This window comes from Thamnophis elegans, chromosome 8, assembly GCF_009769535.1.
Source record: "Thamnophis elegans isolate rThaEle1 chromosome 8, rThaEle1.pri, whole genome shotgun sequence".
Classification (NCBI taxonomy): domain Eukaryota; kingdom Metazoa; phylum Chordata; class Lepidosauria; order Squamata; family Colubridae; genus Thamnophis; species Thamnophis elegans.
In genome coordinates, this window is record NC_045548.1 from 35,941,757 (window position 1) to 35,962,709 (window position 20,953).

Genomic DNA, 20,953 nt, shown 5'->3' on the forward strand with positions numbered 1-20,953 from the left:
GGGAGTCAAGTGGCCTTGTTGTTAACGTACCTACCTCCCAGCTGCGTTGCAACAGCCCTGCCTTCGCTCCTGGAGTCAGTAGCCGGATTGGTGGTTGAGTTCCCCAGACTTACAGTACTGGGGAACTTTAACCTGCCATCTCTCAGCGAATGCTCCGATGGAGCACAGGAGTTTATGGCTTCCATTACAGCCATGGACTTGACCCAGGTAATTCAAGGTCCGACTCATACAGCAGGACACACTCTTGACCTTGTGTTTCTCTCGGGGCAGTGGAGATGTGATCTGGAATTGAAGGGCATAAAGACCTTGCCCTTGTCATGGTCAGATCACTTCCTATTGAGGCTTGATTTTCTGAAACTACTCCCCCACTGCAGGGAGGTGGAGCCGATTAAATGTTCCGCCCCAGGCGCCTCATGGATCCCTTGAGATTTCAGACGGAGCTTGGGGAGATACCTGACTCCCTTGTCCACAGTCTGACGGAGGCCTTGGTCGCTGCCTGGAACAGAACGGCGGCTGGGGCTCTTGATCGGATTGCGCCTTTGTGGCCTCTCCATGGCAGTGGATCCAGGAGGGCCCCTTAGTTTACCAAGGAACTCCAGGAGATGAAGCGCCAAAAGAGACGCCTAGAGCGACGCTGGAGGGCCAGTAAATCCGAATCTGACCGAACACAATCAAGATCCTTTATTAGGGCTTTTTTTTTCTGCTGCAAACGAGGGGGGGGGGTTGTTTTAAGCTGAGTCATCTCCGGCCAGATTTCTCTGCTGTATTAACGGCACAAGGCGAAGAACCCCCTCTTAGGACAAATTATTGAAATTATTTTTTTTTAATGAAATTAATACAAGCAGAGCTCATATTTGAGAATTTTACGTCTGTTTTTTTAGGAAAACTCAAGCTTCAGTGTTAAAAAGTTTTCAAGATGGCGATTCTCCAGCTTTTGTATTTGCAATGATGGTATATTTTGGCAGCCTTTCACGATCTAATTAGCCTTATTCCCTTTGAAGACTCTCCCTTATCTAATTAAAAGTTCTCAAAGGCTCTTTGTTGACATAGAGACATTCCAAACTGGGCTTTTCTCTGTTTTTTGTTTTGTTTTGCTGAACTGTTTTGGCGTAATGCCAGCCCTTTGAAATCCTCCGTAAAATTCTTGGCAAAAAAGGGAGAATTTTTTTTTCTTTTCTCTTCTTGGCATAGTGGTTTGATTGTGCTTGAAGCAAAGATATTATGGCTTCTAAATCGAATCCTGCGAAATTACTTCCTAAATCTGCCTCTCCCATACCTGGCACAAAGTCGCAGCCCCAACCTTCTATGCCCCCTAGTGGAGATGTATTAACAAAAGAATTTTTGTTGGAAATGTTTAGAGAATCAAGGGAACAGAATTTGGAAGCTCTCAGAGAGTTCAGAGATAAAATAAGGAAAGAGATAAGCAATGAGATAAAAGTCTCATATGATAAATTTGATACCAAGATTACCAAAATGAATGATGATATGATGGAAATTGTAAACGTACTGACAGAATATATTTCTGGAATGGAAGAGAACTTAGAAATTCTCAATGAAGCTAAAACTAATTTGACATCTAAAACCGAAGAGGTGGAACGAAAAGTTGAAAATGCTGAAAAACAAATGATTATGATACAGTATAACCAGATGGAACTTGCATTAAGAGTTAGGGGGCTGCGCGAAGAGAGACAGGAGAACTTAAAGCAGATGTTTTCTGAGGCCTTTGACTGTCTGGTGGGAAGACCGGGATCCAATTTTGATTGGCAGATTGATAAAATTTGTCGCGTCAATTCCTGGGCGGCAAAACAAAAGCAACTCCCCCGAGACGTGGTAATATATTTTGTTACAAGAGAATCCAGAAATAAGATATTACAAGAGTCCTACAATACCAAGCTTCAAATTGGCGGACAGGATTTGATGGTTTTTAAAGAGATACCACCTCAAATGCTAAGAGCCAGAAGAGATTATGCTTTTTTGGTGGAAGAGCTCAGAAAGCGCCAGATACAGTACAGATGGGATGCCCCGTTTGGCATTATAGTTACATTTGATAAGCAAAGATATCGCCTCAACTCTGTATGGAAAGCTCGAGATTTCTATCATAAGATTTTGAAAGTGGGGCACCCTGAACCATCGGAATATGGAGAAAAACCACGAGCAGGACAAGAGAAACAGCAAACTACACAATCACCAGACAAAACGTATCATCTCCCCCTCCCGGAAGGGCAAGGGGTTAAGGAACAAAGATCTAACCATATGACCACCAGACAAACAGAAAAACAAGCCACAACGCAACAATCTCTACAATCATCGGCCATTGACCAAGGAGCTACAGCAACAAGCTCAGAAGCTGTGGGAGGAGCTAGACCCAAGGTGAGACAGGCCATGCGGGAGGCTCTAAAAAAGCTTCAGGCAACCAAAAATGACAACTAAGATTTTGACATGGAATGTTAATGGACTGAACTCTCCACAGAAGAGAAAGAAAATATTTCATTATCTTAAACAATCTAAGAACGACATAATTTGTTTGCAGGAAACTCATATCAAAATAACTGATCAAAAATATCTGTTCAATCCCAAACTTGGCCAACATTTTGTGACCTCTGCTACGGAAAAAAAAATGGTATAGTAGTATACTTAAGGAAAGACATTAAAGCTGAGCTAATTGAAGCAGATCCCTTTGGAAGATATATCGCATTAGATTTAATCTTAGAAGGGAAAAAGACATTGCTTTTGGGAATCTATGCTCCTAATCAACAACAAGATGGATTTTATAGAAATCTCCATGCTAAATTAGTACAGTGGGACTTTAAGTCGTGCATACTATTGGGTGATTGGAATGGCGTGATTGACACCAAAAGAGATAAGAAGACATCTCGCCCGAATACTAAATTCCGAGCTAAATTACCCAAATCCTTTTTTGACATGATGGACGACTTCGAACTGCGAGACGTTTGGCGTGAAAGGCATGCAGAAGAATATGACTTTACCTTCTTTTCCGACAGACATCAATCTTTTTCAAGGATCGACTTTATATTAATTACTAATGATTTACTTTCTAGGGTGAAGAAGACAAAGATTACGGCCAGAGTCCTTTCGGATCATAACCCAGTTTGGATGGAGCTGGGAAGGGTAGTTCAGGCAAGAAGGTCCTGGAGGCTGAATGAAAATTTATTCAGATATGAAAAGTATGTTAATGATTGTAAAAAATTGTTATCTGAATACTTTGTTTTTAACATGAATAAGGGTACACCTATGGAATATGTATGGGATGCAAGCAAAGCCTATATGAGAGGAGTATTGATAAATATAAACAAAATACATAGACATAAACAAGGGCAAAAACGTAAAGAATTGGAAGAGGAAATTAAAGGGAAAGAGCAGGAATTAATACTGAACCCAGGTGATACAAAGACTAAAGAAGCAATTTCCATATTAAAATCTCAATTTGATATGCTGATCTCTGACCAGGTAGCCACCAGTTTATTATATGCCAAACATAATACTTTCTGCAATGCAAATAAACCCGGTAGGTGGTTGGCTTATCAGATTAGGAAAAAAAGGAAAATTCGAAATGTATCCAAATTGTGTTACAGAGGGAAGGACGTGTTTCAACAGGAAGAGATCCAAAAGGGATTTCGAGAATTTTTTACAGAGTTGTATAAAGGGGACAAAATTAGGGACCTAGACATAAATAAATACTTAGATAAAGAGAAAATCCCCCTAGTTAGCGAAGAACATAGGTATAGGTTGAACCAACCAATAACCTCTGGGGAAATCCTGCAGGTAATCAAACAATTAAAGCTAGGGAAAGCACCAGGTACAGATGGCTTAACAGCTGTTTACTATAAAAACTTACAGTTAGAAATGGTAGAAAAAACCTCTTAGAGAATTATTTAATAAAATTCAATCGGAAGGTAAAGTGCCCCCTTCATGGAAGACAGCGTTCATATCGTTGATACCCAAAGAAGACCAAGATCTTACTCAGCCGAAAAATTATAGACCTATTTCATTACTTAATGTAGATTATAAAATTTTTACTAAAATATTAGCAAATAGATTAATGGTGGTTATCCAACAACTGATACATACTGACCAAACAGGTTTTATACAGGGCAGACAGATGAAGAGCAATGTCAGGTTAATTATTAATGCTCTAGAATACTTGGGAAAGAATAATCAAATCCCTGCCGCATTCATATTTTTGGATGCTGAGAAAGCCTTTGATCGAGTCAATTGGCAATTCTTGTTGAAGATACTGCAAAAAATGCAGATAGGAGATGGCTTTTTAAGGTCAATTGGTGCAATATATCAGCAGCAAAAAGCCCAAATTATAGTCAGTGGAAGTTTAACAGATTCCTTTCAAATAGAAAAAGGTACAAGACAGGGTTGTCCTTTGTCCCCACTATTGTTTATTATAACTTTGGAAGTATTGTTGAATAAGATACGGGGCTTGGATGCTTTAAAAGGGATCAAGATTAGACAGCAAGAATACAGAGTCCGCGCCTTTGCGGACGACTTGGTTATAATATTGAAACAACCGCAGGAATCCAGTAAGGTTTTAATGAATACGATTAATCAATATGGTCAAGTCTCTGGATTTAAAATCAATTTAGGAAAAACCAAAATATTAGCAATGAATATGAATACCAAACAGAAGGAAGAATTGGGAGTGATGTTAGGATGTGAGGTTGTTAAAAAAGTCAAATATCTTGGAGTTAATATTTTAACTTCAAATGGGAAATTATACAAGCATAATTATGAACCACTCTGGCATAGTATACAAACGGAGATGAAAAGGTGGGAGAAACTGCATTTATCTTTGCTGGGAAGGATAGCGGCAGTGAAAATGAATATTTTACCAAAATTTTTATTTTTGTTTCAAATGTTACCAATACTCAAAAGAGATGTGTAGCGCAATACTGGAAGAAGAAAGACCTGCCTACAATTCAAGAATGGACTTTGAAGGTTACAAACTTAGCCGAAATGGCAAAAATTTCAGCATATCTTAAAGAACATTCAAACGAGAGATATAAACGAGACTGGAAAAAATGGATTGATTATATACAAAGCAAATACGGGACTAAGAAACTCCAGATAGCTTATGCTTAAAATCAGTAATAACTTAAACTGTTAAAAATTTGGGTACAGCAAGAAGCTGAGTTCAATGTAGAGATATTTTAGACTGTGATTGTCAAAAAGTTATACCATGTATGGGCTCTGGGAAGTCGGGGGGAGGGAAGGGAGGTGGGGATCTAGGGGGAGGGGGGAGGGGGGAAATATAATATGTGTTAAATTTTAAAGCATGATTGCACTTGTATAATGTGGTTTTTTAATGTTAGTGTCAAAACAGAACAAACCGAATATATTGGAAGGTAATAGATACCGAAGGGAGGAGTTGAGTGAAAGAAGAAGGAGAGTAGAGAGGGTGAGAGAGAGGAAGAGGAGAAGGAAGGGAGGGAATGGATTAAGAGAGGGAGTGATAGGGTTAGGGTTAGATAGAGGGGGAGGGGAAGTAGGTGTAGAGGGGTATGAGAGAAGGAAGAATGAAAGTTGGAGGGGGATGAAAGAGGGTGTATGGTGGGCTAAGGCGGTATATTGGGTTTGTATTGTAGGGGGCATTTTCTATAAAAGTGAGGGCTGTGTTTATTACCCAATGTTATATGCCTCGGTTGCACAGTAAACATGTGATTGTATAGAATGAAATGGAAATAAAAAAGACTTGTGAATATAAGATCCTTTATTAGGACTTATCTAGTGGCGATTCGGGTGGCTAAATGTACGCATTTCTCCGCTCTCATTGCGTCCTCAGAATCACGCCCGGCCGTCCTGTTTAGGATAACCCGCTCCCTCCTGAAAGGGAGGGATGCGGGTGAACCCTTGCAGGGAAGAGCCGAGGAATTTGTTCAGTTTCTGTTGGACAAAGTCGCTCAGATTCGCACGGACCTGGACTCCACTTGGACAGTACCTGCAGAGATGCCGAGAGTAGGCCTTGATTGGATTTCTTGGAGCGAGTTCCAGCTTGTTACTCCTGAGGAAGTGGACAAGGCTATGGGAGCTGTAAGCACCTCCACCTGTTTACTGGACCCGTGTTCCTCCTGGCTGGTTTTGACCAGCAGGGAGGTGACACGAGGCTGGATCCAGAGGATTGTTAACACCTCTCTTTGTGAGGGATCTTTCCTGTTGCCCCTAAAGGATGCGGTGGTAAGACCTCTCCTTAAGAAGCCTTCTCTGGATCCAGCTATTCTTAAAAACTATCGTCCAGTCTCCAACCTCCCTTTTGTAGGGAAGGTTGTTGAGAAGGTGGTGGCCTTTCAGCTCCGACGGACCTTGGATGAAGCGGATTATCTAGATCCCTTTCAGTCGGGTTTCAGGCCTGGTTACTGCACTGAAACTGCTTTGGTCTCACTGACCGATGATCTCTTGTGGGCCAGGGATAGAGGACATTCCTCTCTCCTGGTGCTTCTTGACCTCTCAGTGGCCTTCGATACCATTGACCATGGTATCCTTCTGCGACCACTGGGAGAGGTGGGAGTGGGAGGCACCGTGTTACTGTGGTTCTCCCCTTACCTCTCGGATAGGTCACAGTCGGTGTTGGTTGGAGGACAGAGGTCGACTCCTAGGCCCCTAAAATATGGGGTGCCTCAGGGCTCGGTCCTGTCCCCCCTCCTATTTAACATCTACATGAAGCCGCTGGGTGAGATCATTCGTCGGCACGGGATCAAATATCATCAATACGCGGACGATACCCAGTTGTATCTGTCCGCCCCGTGCCAACTCAGCGAAGCGGTAGAAGTGATGTGCCAGTGCCTGGAGGCTGTTAGGGTCTGGATGGGAGTAAACAAGCTGGCTCTCAATCCATACAAGACCGAGTGGCTATTGATGTTGCCCCCGAAGAACGGACCAGATATTCCACCTCTTACCCTGGGGGGTGAAACTCTTCGCCCCTCAGAGAGGGCCCGCAACTTGGGTGTCCTCCTGGATCCTCAGCTGACATTAGAATACCAACTGTCGGCTGTGACCAGGGGGACTTTTGCCCAGGTTCGCCTGGTGCACCAGTTGTGTCCCTACCTGGACCGGGAGGCACTTCAAATGGTCACTCATGCTCTCGTCACCTCTAGGCTTGATTACTGTAACGTGCTTTACTTGGGACTGCCCCTGAAGAGTGTTCGGAGACTACAATTGGTCCAGAATGCGGCCACGCAAGCGATATCGGGTGTACCTACGTACACCCATGTTACACCTATCCTTCGTGAGCTGCACTGGCTTCCCATCGGTCTCCGAACGGGCTTCAAGGTGCTGGTCGTTACCTTTAAAGCCCTACATGGCTTGGGACCTGGATACCTACGGGACCGCCTCCTGCCACACACCTCCCAGCGACCTATAAGATCACACAGATTGGGCCTCCTTTGGGTACTGTCGACCGGACAATGCCGGTTGGCGACTACCCGGGGGAGATCTTTCTCTGTAGCTGCCCCGGCCCTGTGGAACGATCTTCCCGCAGAGATCCAGACACTTCCCACTCTCCCGGCCTTCCGTAAATCCATTAAAACCTGGCTGTTCCGGCAGGCCTGGGGCTGTTGACCCCAATATATGGTCCAGCCCCACTCAGAATGGAGTGCATGATGTGTTTTTTAAATCTATCTTTTCTTTCCTCTTCTTTTTTTTTCTAATTTATTGTATTGTTAGCCGCCCAGAGTCCCACGGGATTGGGCGGCATACAAATGTTATTAAACTTCAAACTTCAAACTCTCAAAACATTCTGGGACAGTGGTTCTCAACCTTCCCAATGCCGTGACCTTTTAATACAGTTCCTCATGTTGTGGTGACCCCCAACCATAAAATTGGTGCCTCGGTTCCTAAGACCATCAAAAATATGTGTTTTCTGATGGTCTTAGGCAACCCCTGTGAAAGGGTCGTTCGACACCCAAAGGGGTCCTGACCCACAGGTTGAGAACCACTGTTCAAGGAGAAGAATCTGCTTTTTTGTGTGTGATGGTGGTTGGACAGTTTTATGCTGCATGATGCAACATTTAAACAGATTCAATGATATGCCCTAGGGGTATTTTATTTAATAGCTTCTATAAGCTGTAGTGTAAGGATTGCACCATTGTCCTCATTATCCCGAAGGATGTGAGACCTGCTCATTGGCATGAAAAAGTAATGCTTTGTTCAAATGTTCAGATATCTTACTCAGATATGAGGATTCTAAAACAAGATTAAATGGACATCATAATCAGGATGTACAAAGGCAATGTACTGGATATTTTTTCTATTCTCTGTTAAACTAAAAATTGCTATATTTTCTTTTCTAGTATCAAATTGCAACAAGAAAGAGTTCATCTAAGCAGACACTACACGTGGATGAATATACAAAGTAAGTTCTGAATACTTGTTGCATTACTAAGCAGACAATAAATTAAATGTCATATTTATACACACCGTTCTCTTGATATGAAGTCTAAAGTACTTGACTAAAAGTATTAAACAATTATCCCAAAACATCAATATTACAATCAATGTTGATGCTTATATATCTACACAATCAATAAAGCAGTTCAGTGCTATAGTAAATTCATAATGATTAACTAATAAATATAAGATATTGCAAAAAGATAACATCAATTTAAATTACCCCATTAATAACTTCTGCATTACAGAAATTAAATGTTCAGTAAGCTGCATAAGAAGTGATATAAAGATATATCCACAAGGTGGCAATGTCTAGAAAATCTCTGAAAAAGTTATTCTTCAGCCAGAGATTCTTGGTGTTGCTATAGAAGTAGCAAGATAAACTTTGTGAGCTGCAATTCATCTCATCAGATGCCCAGATTAGCTAGTCTCATCTGATGAAGTCAGTTACAGCTCACAGAAGCTAATGCCTTTTTAATGAAATCAATTATAGGTGTTCCTCAACTTACAACCCAAAATTTCTGTTGCTAAGCAAGACAGTTAAGTGAATCTTGCCTAATTTTATGACTTTTCTTGCCACAATTGCTGAGTGAATCATTGTATTTATTATGTTAGTAACATGGTTGTTAAATGAATCTGAATCCCCATTGACTTTGCTTGTCAAAAGGTCGCAAAAGATTATCACATGACCCCAGGATGCTCTACCATCATAAATACATGCCAGTTGCCAAGCGTCCAAATTTTGATCATGTGCAATGGTTGTAAGTGTAAAAAATGGTCATGAGTCACTTTTTTCAGTGTCAATGTAATTTTGAATAATCGGTAAATGAATGGTTGTAAATCAAGGATTACCTGTAATCAATAAAAGGTATTATCAGACTTCTGGTTATTTTTGCCATCAGAGAATAGCACAGCTACAATATTTTTAATTGATAGGCTGATCTGTGAAATCATTTGTGTTTAACATACATAAAATATCAATTATTTATGGAATTTATATATAGAATTTACTATATACCCATCTCTCATAATCTGATGCTTATTGACAGTAATATTAACATTAATATCATATGTGCAAACATTTGATTTGAGCCACCAGTCCAAAAATAATTGCAAAGCGTCATGATCAATTGGATACTCTTAATTACAAATTCTTTCTTTTAATTAAAAACTTGAGGGATAGATATTTTCCCTTGATGAAAATGATAAATAAAAGTTAATTTAACTGTTTGTACATGTGTCCTGTGTCATGAAGATAAATTTGGAGCCTTTTTAAAAAGCTTTAAAATAGCCTGAACTTTTTATATAATGCACTTTTGCCTCTTTCAGCATTGATGTAACTTCTTTTTGCTTTGGTCAAATGATTATGTTTCATAAATTGCCTTGCAATATTTAGCTTTTATACAGTATGTATCTCTCTGGTTTTTCTGTGTTGCAAAATATTGATTATTCTGCTTGTTACCAACTGTTTCTTTCCTGTTTCTATGTTAATATTTATTACACCACAATTTATAATTTGGGATTTTTTAAAATATAAAAATCTCATTAGAAAGCAAATATGTTAAACATGTTAATTGTTCTCTCTTCCTTAGACCCAGACCATTGAAAGCATACATTCTAAATTGTTGTAGGAATTATAAATAATCTGTTGGAGCTGATTTTTTCAAATCTTCAAGGAAAAGATTTTCATAATTGTTTGCACAGTTACAGAGAATACATCTTAATATTTTCCATTTTTGTAAGGAGAGCACAATCTTTTGCAAGACTAGGAAGGTATGAACTGCTAAGATTCTATAATTCCTATTTTACAATACTAATATTGCTTTTGAAGCTAAATAAAAATAAAAAGTCCTTACATATCAGTATCAATTGAAGGGAAAAGACCCATTTTTGTATATATGTTGTATTGTTTCACCAGTTATTAAAACTTAATGTTGCATATATGATTCCCAAACATGTTTTGGATCTTCTGATTATCTAGTTTCCTTTGCCTCAGTCCTGGGCAATGATATTATCCAGGACTGATTCCATAGTTTAAAAAAGGGTATTGGAATCAGAAGGAAAATGATAGTGAAGTACTGGTATTGTTAAGGAATAGTTACCGTAACCCTATCTCATTCATGGACTGAGAACAAGATGAAGGCATTGTGTGGAGACATAGCAGAACCAATATGTTGCCAGAGCTTGTTTGTGTTATTGAAAAATAAAAGTGGAGAAAACCCCCAAAAGATAGCGAATCATATGGTTAGAAGTTTAGTTAATAATGACAATAGTGTTAGTATATAATATATTGGTCTTCCAGAAGGCCCTTAAATGTTTCTTCTATGATTCTATTAATTAGCTTGGGATTCCATGGTAGAGTGGAGCCTGTTAGCTGATTATATGAGTTAATGGATTGCACCCTCTGTATGTTTTCCTGCATTTTTTATTTATCTTCTTTTTATTTTAATTTATATTGATTGATTGAATGTTTTTATGTATTCTTAATTGTTTCTATGTATGCCATCCAGAATTATTATGTGAGATGGGTGGCTCTATAGATGGAGTTAAATAAATAAATATTCATTTAAAGAAGCTACAACTGCATGTTTCATATAAAGCACATTCTTTCTTCAGCTCAAGGCCTTCGACAACTTCTTTTTTGTATTATCGATCATACCAAGGTTTATAGCTTAATCTTATCTTGCAGTTCTTCTGAACTAACAGATATTTTCTAATTTTTTTAAAATAATAGGCAGCCTATTTCTATAGAACTCATATCTTCTTGAATGCTAAGCTATCTGCTTTTTAAAAAAAAATTCATTTGATACGTTCTCGTATGATCAACTGTTTGCTTGACATTTTTAGGCTTATTTAGAAAATAAGAAAATTCCTTCTAAAAATACTGCCTTTTTGGACGTCAAACTTTCCACTCTGTTTTTTACATTTATTTTTATTCTTGTTCAAGGTCATGTGTCCTTAAAGACTCCACACTAATTCATCTGAAATCAAAAGAATAAAGTCACTGGTCCTCTTCTTCTGTGATGCTGGATTTTTTCTTTTTTTCCTGGATGCAAACAGCTGTTTGCACAATGGCCACTGGTGCTGAATTATGCTAAGGAAGGAATCTTAGTAATTTTACCAGTGAGCAGATAATATCCTAGTCAGTTTCTTCTTAATTTTACAAACACATTAAAAAACAAAGATTCAAAAACCGTGCACTGGTTTTTTCCTGATCTTTTGTATAAGCAATATGCACCCAATTCTTGCTTCAATCACTTCCTAGCCCCTAAGCTGAAGCAAACCATACCTTCACATTCCTCCCTCCCTCATACAGAGGCTATGCAGCACTTACAACCACTGATAAAGCTGGTTTGAAAGTTTTTGGTTGCAAAAGAGCTGCCATGCATTCTTTAAAGCATAATGGCAACTGCAGACATTTTGATACAAATAGATGATGCTTTTACACCAAGGCACTTTTTTCGTGTAACAGCTGCTCACAGGATTTATTGAAAACCTGGATGGCAGCAGGGTGCTGGCAATTTATTTTCTTTGTGTATTTAGGTCAGCAACAGGGAGAATTCACTGGATCATATTATTCCTTATCTATTCTCATTGTTTGGAGGCTGCAGAAATGAAGATGGTTAAAGATAAACTTCAAAGGATTTGTGGTGGATTGAAAACTACACCAGTTAGAAATGTCCGAAAGCAAAGAGCGTTTTCACATTAATTAAAATTCAATTCCATAAAGCCAAAGAGCTAACATTCTAAATTAGATGATAAGAAGTGAAAATGTGGAGAGAAATTTTGTGAGGAGATAAAATTCTCAGTCATCCCTTCTTTATCTCTAGTCTTTCAAGTTAGTTCAGCTTTTGTGGCTGTCCCAACAATCTGGGGGCACTGAAAACAACAGGGACAGAAATTACCTTTCCTGCTTTCTCTTTTATTGCTGGTGTCTTTTTAGAACCTTTACCATTAAGGTTCCTTAAGAAACCTTCCCTGGACCCAGCCATCCTTAATAACTACCGTCCAGTCTCCAACCTCCCTTTTGTAGGGAAGGTTGTTGAGAAGGTGGTGGCCTTTCAACTCCGACAGACCTTGGATGAAGCAGATTATCTGGATCCCTTTCAGTCGGGTTTCAGGCCTGGTTACTGTACAGAAACTGCTTTGGTCGCGCTGACCGATGATCTCTGGCGGGCCAGGGATAGAGGACATTCCTCTATCCTGGTGCTTCTTGACCTCTCAGCGGCCTTCGATACCATCGACCATGGTATCCTTCTGCGACGATTACGGGAGGTGGGAGTGCGGATGATACTCAATTGTATCTGTCTGCTCTGTGCCAACTCAGCGAAGCAGTGGAAGTGATGTGCCAGTGCCTGGAGGCTGTCATGGTCTGGATGGGAGCGAACAAGCTTGCACTCAATCCAGACAAGACCGAGTGGCTATTGATGTTGCCTCGCAAGGATAGTCCAGACATTCCATCTCTTAGCCTGGGGGGTAAAATTTTATACCCCCTCAGAGAGGGTCCGCAACCTGGGTGTCCTCCTGGACTCACAGCTGATGTTAGAACACCACCTGTCAGCTGTGACCAGGGGGGCTTTTGCCCAGGTTCGCCTGGTGCACCAGCTGCGGCCCTACCTGGACCGGGAGGCACTTCAAATGGTCACTCATGCCCTCGTCACCTCAAGGCTTGATTACTGTAATGCGCTCTACATGGGGCTGCCCCTGAAGAGTGTTTGGAGACTACAGTTGGTCCAGAATGCAGCAAGCGATATCAGGTGTACTTAGATACACCCACATTACACCCATCCTCCACGAGCTGCACTGGCTCCCTATTGGTCTCTGAACGCGCTTCAAGGTGCTAGTCATTACTTTTAAAGCCCTACATGGCTTAGGACCTGGCTATCTGAGAGACCATCTCCTGCCACATATCTCCCAACGACCAATAAGATCTCACAGGTTGGGCCTCCTCCGGGTGCCGTCGGCCGGCCAATGCCGGTTGGCGGCCCCTCGGGGGAGGGCCTTCTCTGTAGCTGCTCCGGCCCTGTGGAACGATCTACCCATAGAGATCCGGACCCTTTCCACTCTCTCGGCCTTCCGAAAAGCCACCAAAACCTGGCTGTTCCGGCAGGCCTGGGGCTGCTGAACAATGTCCAGCCCCATCTAGACAGAATGGATGTTGTGTTATTTTTAAAAACTGTATTTTTTATTCTTAATTTTATTTTTTTATCTTGTCACTGTAAGCCGCCCAGAGTCCTACGGGATTGGGCAGCATACAAATTTTATTAAATTTCAAATTTCAATTTCAAATGAGATCTATCATAGTAGTGCTAACTTATACAACAAACTGAATGTTGATGTATGCAAGAGGCAGGAATCCTGGAGGGGGCCTGATTCTTTTGTTCTGTCCTGATGCCAATCACTTTATATATAGAGGATACATTTGTTGCGAGATCTGTTGCTCAGTAATAGAATAGGGAAGATTTATAAGGAAATGACAGTATTGTATCCTAAAAGAACAGGAAAAGTTGCACAGTGGAAATGAAACCTTCATTATTTTCAACATTTTTATTCCTGGTAGAGTTTGCTGTTATCTCTTTGCTGCTGAAATGTTTAAATCTCCCCCCCCCCACAATATCATTTCTTAAATGGCTTTAATGATCTCATCTTTCTCATAAGAAATTCAAGAGTGATAATGGTTTACATTCCTAACAACTCTGTCAAATGAGGTGAGAGAAATAATAACCATCCCAATCAACTTAATGAGTTTATTATTTATTTGACTTAGTCTCATTCTACCACTCTTGTTTATTACTCCACACTGAGATGAAGAGATACATTTCACATAATGTTTGCAACAATATGTGTGAGAGACAACAAAAGAGAGAATGGGAGCTGTGAATAGCTTTCTCAGTATTATTTGGCAGTTCATTTTTTCATCCTCCTTTTTGTTCGTGGCAACTTCAGTCTTGGGACACTTGCATCTGGATACATGGACAGTGTCTAGAGGAACAGAAGAGCCACTGTTGTTAACAAAACAATTTCAGACTAAATGTCCTTTGAGTCTCTCTCCTGTTATTTATGTGAGCATCTGATAATCATTAATGCAAAAGGAAAAGAAATGGCTGTGACATAGGAGACCCTTGAGCCAAAAAAAAAAAAAAAGATATGTATTCAGTTTGCAAGCAGATTGAAACACATTTGAATGTGTTCTCTCTCTTTCTTACACAAACAACTTTGTAGCAACAGCATGGGATGCGTATCTGTAACAATCTCAGCCATTTTTTAAAACACACAAATAATAAAATCTCCTTGTATAAAAATGCCCAAATCTCTTGGAAAACAAATTATGCTAACAAAAAATAAGTTAGTGTCTTTTAATGTTAATGCTTTATTATTTGAGTCTGGTTCTTCTGTTCTGAGTACCTGAGTAGGACAGTTTAAAACAATACCTGGAATGAGTATTATGCAGAAAGAAAGGGAAATACTGGGGTAAAGATATTTCTAAAGCATGTTTTAAAGATATTTAGCCTGTTTTTTTATATAACAAAACATTTGCACTATCCTATTTAATAAGAAATATTTTCTTTGTTTTTATTTGGTGGGAGGGAGGGTGAATGGAAAACACTCTCTTTAGGCATAGTTTCCATACCCCAAATTACTACTAATTAATTTGCTTAAAATGCATAATTAAAAATCCAAAGTGTTCTAACTACTTGCTTTCAATCTGTGATTTATATCAGTTAGTTCATAAATGTAAGTCGAGCTTTGAGGAGAATGTACAACTATAGCAGTGGGAGATGGAATCCTACTAAATGACTTAGTGTATTTGTAGCAGCTTGTGATGATGGTAAAATTAAGTACATCTGTAATGAGTGCATTGTTTCCAAGCAGTGAATGTCAGCCAAGCTAAAAAGTCTGCTATCCATATGGAACTTATATCATTTCTTCTCTCCGTTCTCAGAATAGTTCTGCCAAAATTGTAACTATAAAAAAAAGAAAAAATGTTGGCCTTTCTATACCATAATTTTACCAAACACAGTTGGAATAAAACAGCTGATATCGAGAAGTCTCCCCAGAAATATAGTTGATTTTTTCAGAACTGAAACAAATTTAACATGCAATGCTACGATGTTATTTCAGTATTTTTAGAATTTGTTGCTAAATGGGCTCAATGAAGTAGACATTGAAATTTCAATTTTTAAAATGTAGCTCAAAATATTTTTACAATATCCAGAACTATTCTCTCAGCATAGTTTCCAGGTTTTTAGATGTATCCATTAAGTTATTTTGCAATCATGTTATTTTTAATGGTGCAAGTATGTGTCAAAAGTGCATTTCACAAAGAAAGATAAAAGATTTATACAATCCAACAACTATAATGATACTTAAATATTTACTGTATATAAGGTTTGTCTAACCTGCAGCCCACAGACAGCATAAGGCCCTGGACAGCTAGTGCAGCCCTACAAGATAATAAAAAAATATATAAAAAAGGAAACTTGTTATTTATATACATTAACTATATTATATATTTTATATGTGTCCCAAGATAATTCCACTTCAGTCAATGCTGCCTAGGCAAGCCAAATGGTTAGACAACTGTGCTGTAAATTATTATTGCCTTACTGTTTACATAGCACTGTAAATATATTTAATGCTTTGCAGAGTACATGAAATACATGATATATGCCCTTGGGAAATTATAATATTATACACGCACGCACGCACACACACACACACACACACATGCAGATGCAGACATACACATGCGCATGTGTGTGCGTGTGTGAAAGGAAGCTACAGGGTTGCAGTGTCAACATTTATGGATAGACTGTAGCACAGCAGTTATCCTGATTGAGAAATTCAATTTCCAGAAAACTGCCATCACTGTCTAATGGTCTACCGTTCTAAAGTTTCTTTTAAAAAAAGAAGTATGGATGTGGAGGAATATAGTTATGGTTGGTCAATATTTTTTAAGAAATGTAATGAATTAAAGTTTATAGCACTGCTTATACCCATTACGAAATGGGTAAATAGAGCAGATTATAGAACTTTTCTGAGAATCTTTGGTTTAATTATTTGTTTGGTAAGAATACTTGGCACCTTCTCAATAAAGAGTATGTTGTGGCCTGCCAGAGGCCAGCAGAGCTGGCAGCAGACTCGGACATGAGGAGGATGGGGAGGAACATGGGCCAGTCCTAAAGTCTTGGGAAGGCTCTGATGAGTGCTCTGCATCGGAGGCAGAGATGGGGCCACAACCACTGTTCCCTCTAAGTTGCGCGGCTGCGCGGACGCGCACGTGGCAACAAAACACCACGCAGCAGTTTCCAACTGCCGCACAGTGGTTTTTGTGAGACGCCTTCCACCATAATAGGAGAGGAGAGCCAGCCTGGAGACAGCAATCAGTTCTAGATCCACAAGGCAGAAAGTAAGTAGCTCAGAGAAGGGGTGTGGGGGTTGGGATAAGGCATGGGATGGGCTCCCAGCAGCGGCTGCTCGGATTTGCCAGAGAGGGAGGGAGAGTGAGAGAGAGAGAGAGAGAGAGTATCCCTCCTTCCTTCAGCCCAACACTCTCGCTGGCATCCTGGCCAGATGAGAGGGACTGTAGAGGGTCTCCTTGAGTCTAGGGTAGCGAGTCATTCAATGGGAAAATTGCCTCTTGGAAGGAATGACCCGGATTGGCTCCTGCTTCATCTCTCCTGCTTCGTCTCTCCTGCCTCTTTGCTTCTCCGTTTGGTCTTTGGGCGGACTCTAGGAGACCCTCTGCAGTCTCTAGGAGACCCTCTGCAGTCCCTCTCATCTGGCCTGGATGCCAGCGAGAGTGTTGGGCTGAAGGAAGGAGGGATTCTCTCTCCCTCCCTCCCTCCCTCCCTCTCTCGTTAGTTGGTGGGCAGACTTAGCACTTGGTTAAGTTTGTTTCTCTGTGTGTTGTGCATAATATATACATGTCTCCATGGATGCAATTGTGAAAGCATTTTTTTTACTCTTTAAAAGAATTTTTGGATTTCTCCTCACCAAACCTTTAAGACTGAAAGAGTTAGAGTTGAAATATAAAGAGATTGTCAATTGCTATACTGTTAGATTGGTAGGCAATTATGGACTATCTTGATTATATCCTCCTTAGAAAGAATATGCTACTGTATGGTTGAGAAAAAGACCAACTTCATTCCATGGAAACCAAACAAAGTTCATATGGAGGGTTTCTTTCTACGATGGGCTTCTTGGGTCAACAGTGAATATCAGTTATCAAAAATGTAGGTAAAAAGTTAAGCAGACAATAGGCAATTACAAAAAGGGAAGACAACTTTCTGAATTCTGTTGTTTTGACTTAGTGACTTATAAATAGTAGACTAATGTTCTGAAAACGTGACCTAAATTTCTATATATTTTAAATAGCTGTAAAGCTATGCTGAAAAAGTTGTTCTCAAGGTATTGTGATAAATTCAATAAAAAGAAGGAAATTCTTGATGAACTTAAGGAGGAATGAGAGTATTGGATAGTAAATGGACAAATAAAATTACCAATCAAAGAGAATATTTGCACCTCAGGGTTGAAATGAGATGTTCTCTTCCTCTTTCCTCTCTTCTCTCTCTGTCTCTCTCATCCTCTTTCTCTTTGTCTCTCTCCTCTTTCTCTCTTTCTTTTCCATTCTTCTGTCACTTTTTCTCTCCTTCTCTCTCCTCTTTGTCTCTTTGTCTCATCCTTTCTCTTTGTCTCTCTTTCTCTCTCCTTCTTTCCCACTCTTCTGTCACTTTCTCTCTCCTTCTCTGTCTCTCTTCCCTCTTTTTTCTTCCTCTCTTCCTCTCTCCTACTCTTTTATCACTTTCTCTCTACCGCCCAACCTGTTCCCATACTTATCTTAGACTGATCATATTTGCAATAATTTATCTTCTGTTCTAAATAGGCACAGTTCCCTTACCGGATCCCTCGCTCACTCAAACACACACACACACAAACACACACACACAAACACACACACAAACACACACTCATGCACAAAACCATTTTTCTCCATTCCAATTCAGATCCTATAAATCAATTGCTCTGTGAAACATCTGTGAAAAAAATTCAGGTGCTCAGACATGAAAATGTGCTGCTCAAACACTATACTTTTCCGCACACACTGAAAAAAAATTAGAGGGAACATTGGCCACAACCGTCTGACAGTTATCAGCTACCTTCAGAGTCAGAGATGAGTGGGGTTGAAGAACAGCTGGAGCCTGTTCCCGATGTGCGCATGCGCAGAACTGTCAGGACAGGGGAACAATTAAGGAACAGAGGTTGACTCAAGAGTAAAGGCACAAGGGAACGCTGAATGGTTCCTCCCATAGGAAATAAATAGGAGCAAAAGGGAATTGGTGTTTGCAGGAGACAGTTAGTTTGTTAGTGTGAAGATTTGCTTGTCTGAGAGACTCCTTGCCAAGTATTTCCTTGTACAGTGTTGTGTCTGCAAGCTATCAACCTGGCAACTATCCAAGGATTGAAAAGGTCTGTGTTTGCAATTCACCCTTGAAAGACTGTTTGCTGGGACTTTGCTGGATGTGAATGCTAGGAATTCATATTAGCCAAATAAAAAGAGGTTTTTTGGGGATAAGGAGTCTGTTTCGTGATTTGGTGAAGCCTAGGTCAGAACAGAGTAGTTAAAGAGCCGGTCTGGTGTAGTGGTTAAAGCATCAGGAGACACTGAGTTCTAGATCCATCTTAGACACAAAGCACATTAGATGACCTTGGCCAGTCACTTTCTCTTAGTCCTACGAAGGAGAAAACAGCAAATTACTTCTGAAAAACTTTCCAAGAAAATTGCAGAACTTGTCCAGGTGGTCTTCAAGAATCAGACACAATTTGAATAGAAAAAAAATTAACATATGCTTCCCCCCCACACATCAAATATTAGGGTGGGTTTGGCTCTGCTTGTGTTAAATTTCTTTTCCATTGTTCTCAATCCCTTTGAAATCAGGCTTCCTTAAAACCATATCACAATTGAGATGGAAATAAAAGGCAATGATGCATTCTCACTGTCTTCTTCTAGGGTATTTTTCAACTTTCTAGTCCATACTATACACCTAGGATACCTTGATGATCTTCCATTCAAAGTACTATCCAGATCCAAAACTTTTTTTAAAAAAAAATCCTATTAGCCAGTGTTGCCTAGATGATGCCACCTATCTTGATATTGAAATAGATTAGATTAAAACAAATAAAGAGCCACGCTAATGGGATATAGCGATGTAGATTTTCAAAATTAGGACAAGGATCATTTTGGACAAATTACTACATACTGTAATCTATGAATGGGCAGATAGCCTTTGTTTGTCTTAAACTATTTCATACTGATTTACAATTATTTTAAATGTAGTGTAATTTATTTGGATTTTGCTTAGCACAATTTGTTAATCCAGCTCTTTGTGGTCTGTAAATCTTATTTTTTGCAAATCATTCTTGAAACAGCTCATGTACGTAATATGAACTTTACCCTAGGCAGCTTTGGAGAAAATATGGTAGGCACAGATATTAGGAATTCATAGAAAATAAATGGTAATTTTGTTTATTTGGTCCTTCTGAAATATCTAAGCCTATCAATCAGAAAAGCTCCATAGCTTTTCAACTTGCTCACATGACCTAAATTAATCTTGCAAAATCCAGTTATCTATTATTTGGAGGAATAGCTCTTCAAAAAATTGTGATTTGGGTGGATCTTTCTCTTCTCCCTGCTTAATAGATTATAAAATCAAAGCTTTATTTATTACTTTATGGTAAGTAGATGATAACAATTGTCAGGCAGGGACATTTGAGACCAAAGGAGTGCTGTTATTTGGGTACTTAACAAGATTGTTGTTAAGATCGTAACTTTACAAAACACATTTAACTGCCTTCCTGTTCATGCATATTTTGAAGGAAGAAAATCATCAAAGAGATTCAGTGAATACTCTTAGGTTTTTAAAATGCATTTAAACTTTTCAAGGTGATTTCAAAAGCCTTTAAAAAGGGGGTTTTTAGATACTCTTTTTCCTGCTGAGAGTATGTAAGAGGAAAATGAAAAATGTTTAACACAGAGAGTTTATAGTCAGATGTAAAAATTCAGCAGCACTGCTTTACTCATTTTTGTTAACAATAATAAGGAAGGTGTATTGAAGTCTGAGAAGTGATTTTATGATGAGTGATGAGGATTATACCATACAAGCACCTTATTAGGATTTATGTCCACAATTCTACTATTTAGATTAGTGATGCCACCTCAGTTTTGTACACAGTGGTTTTGATACTGCTTTCAGTCATGGGGCCAAAGATAATTTGTCAGGGTGGAGATGATAGTGGATTATGAAGCTATGAACAAAAGGCTTTCATTTTGTTTTCTAGTGTTAGAATTGTAACAAATTATTATGATTGCTAAGGAAGGAGAGAACTGGAAATGCTTCCTTGCTTGTTTCCATACTTAGGTGTGGGAAGAGCTTTTTATCATGTTCTTTCCTGAAAATAAGTCGCCTTAATGGAAAAAGCAAGAGGGAATAGTGTAATCGCCATTTCAATATAACTCTGTAGAAAACTTGCCTTTAGCCCGCCA

The 20,953-nt window shown here is 39.4% G+C and overlaps 1 protein-coding gene across 2 annotated transcripts in view; it reads left to right on the forward strand.

Moving 5' to 3' along the window:
- The window catches only part of MAPRE2 (microtubule associated protein RP/EB family member 2), an 84,149-nt gene that overhangs the window by 13,123 nt on the left and 50,073 nt on the right, over window positions 1–20,953 (forward strand). Inside the window, exons 2-3 of one of the 2 annotated variants that reach the window (XM_032222963.1) lie at window positions 8,313–8,374; window positions 10,002–10,182. The gene's annotated coding sequence lies outside the window, so the exon portion shown is untranslated. The remainder of the gene's footprint in view (window positions 1–8,312; window positions 8,375–10,001; window positions 10,183–20,953) is intronic. The other variant, XM_032222962.1, reaches the window with a different exon arrangement.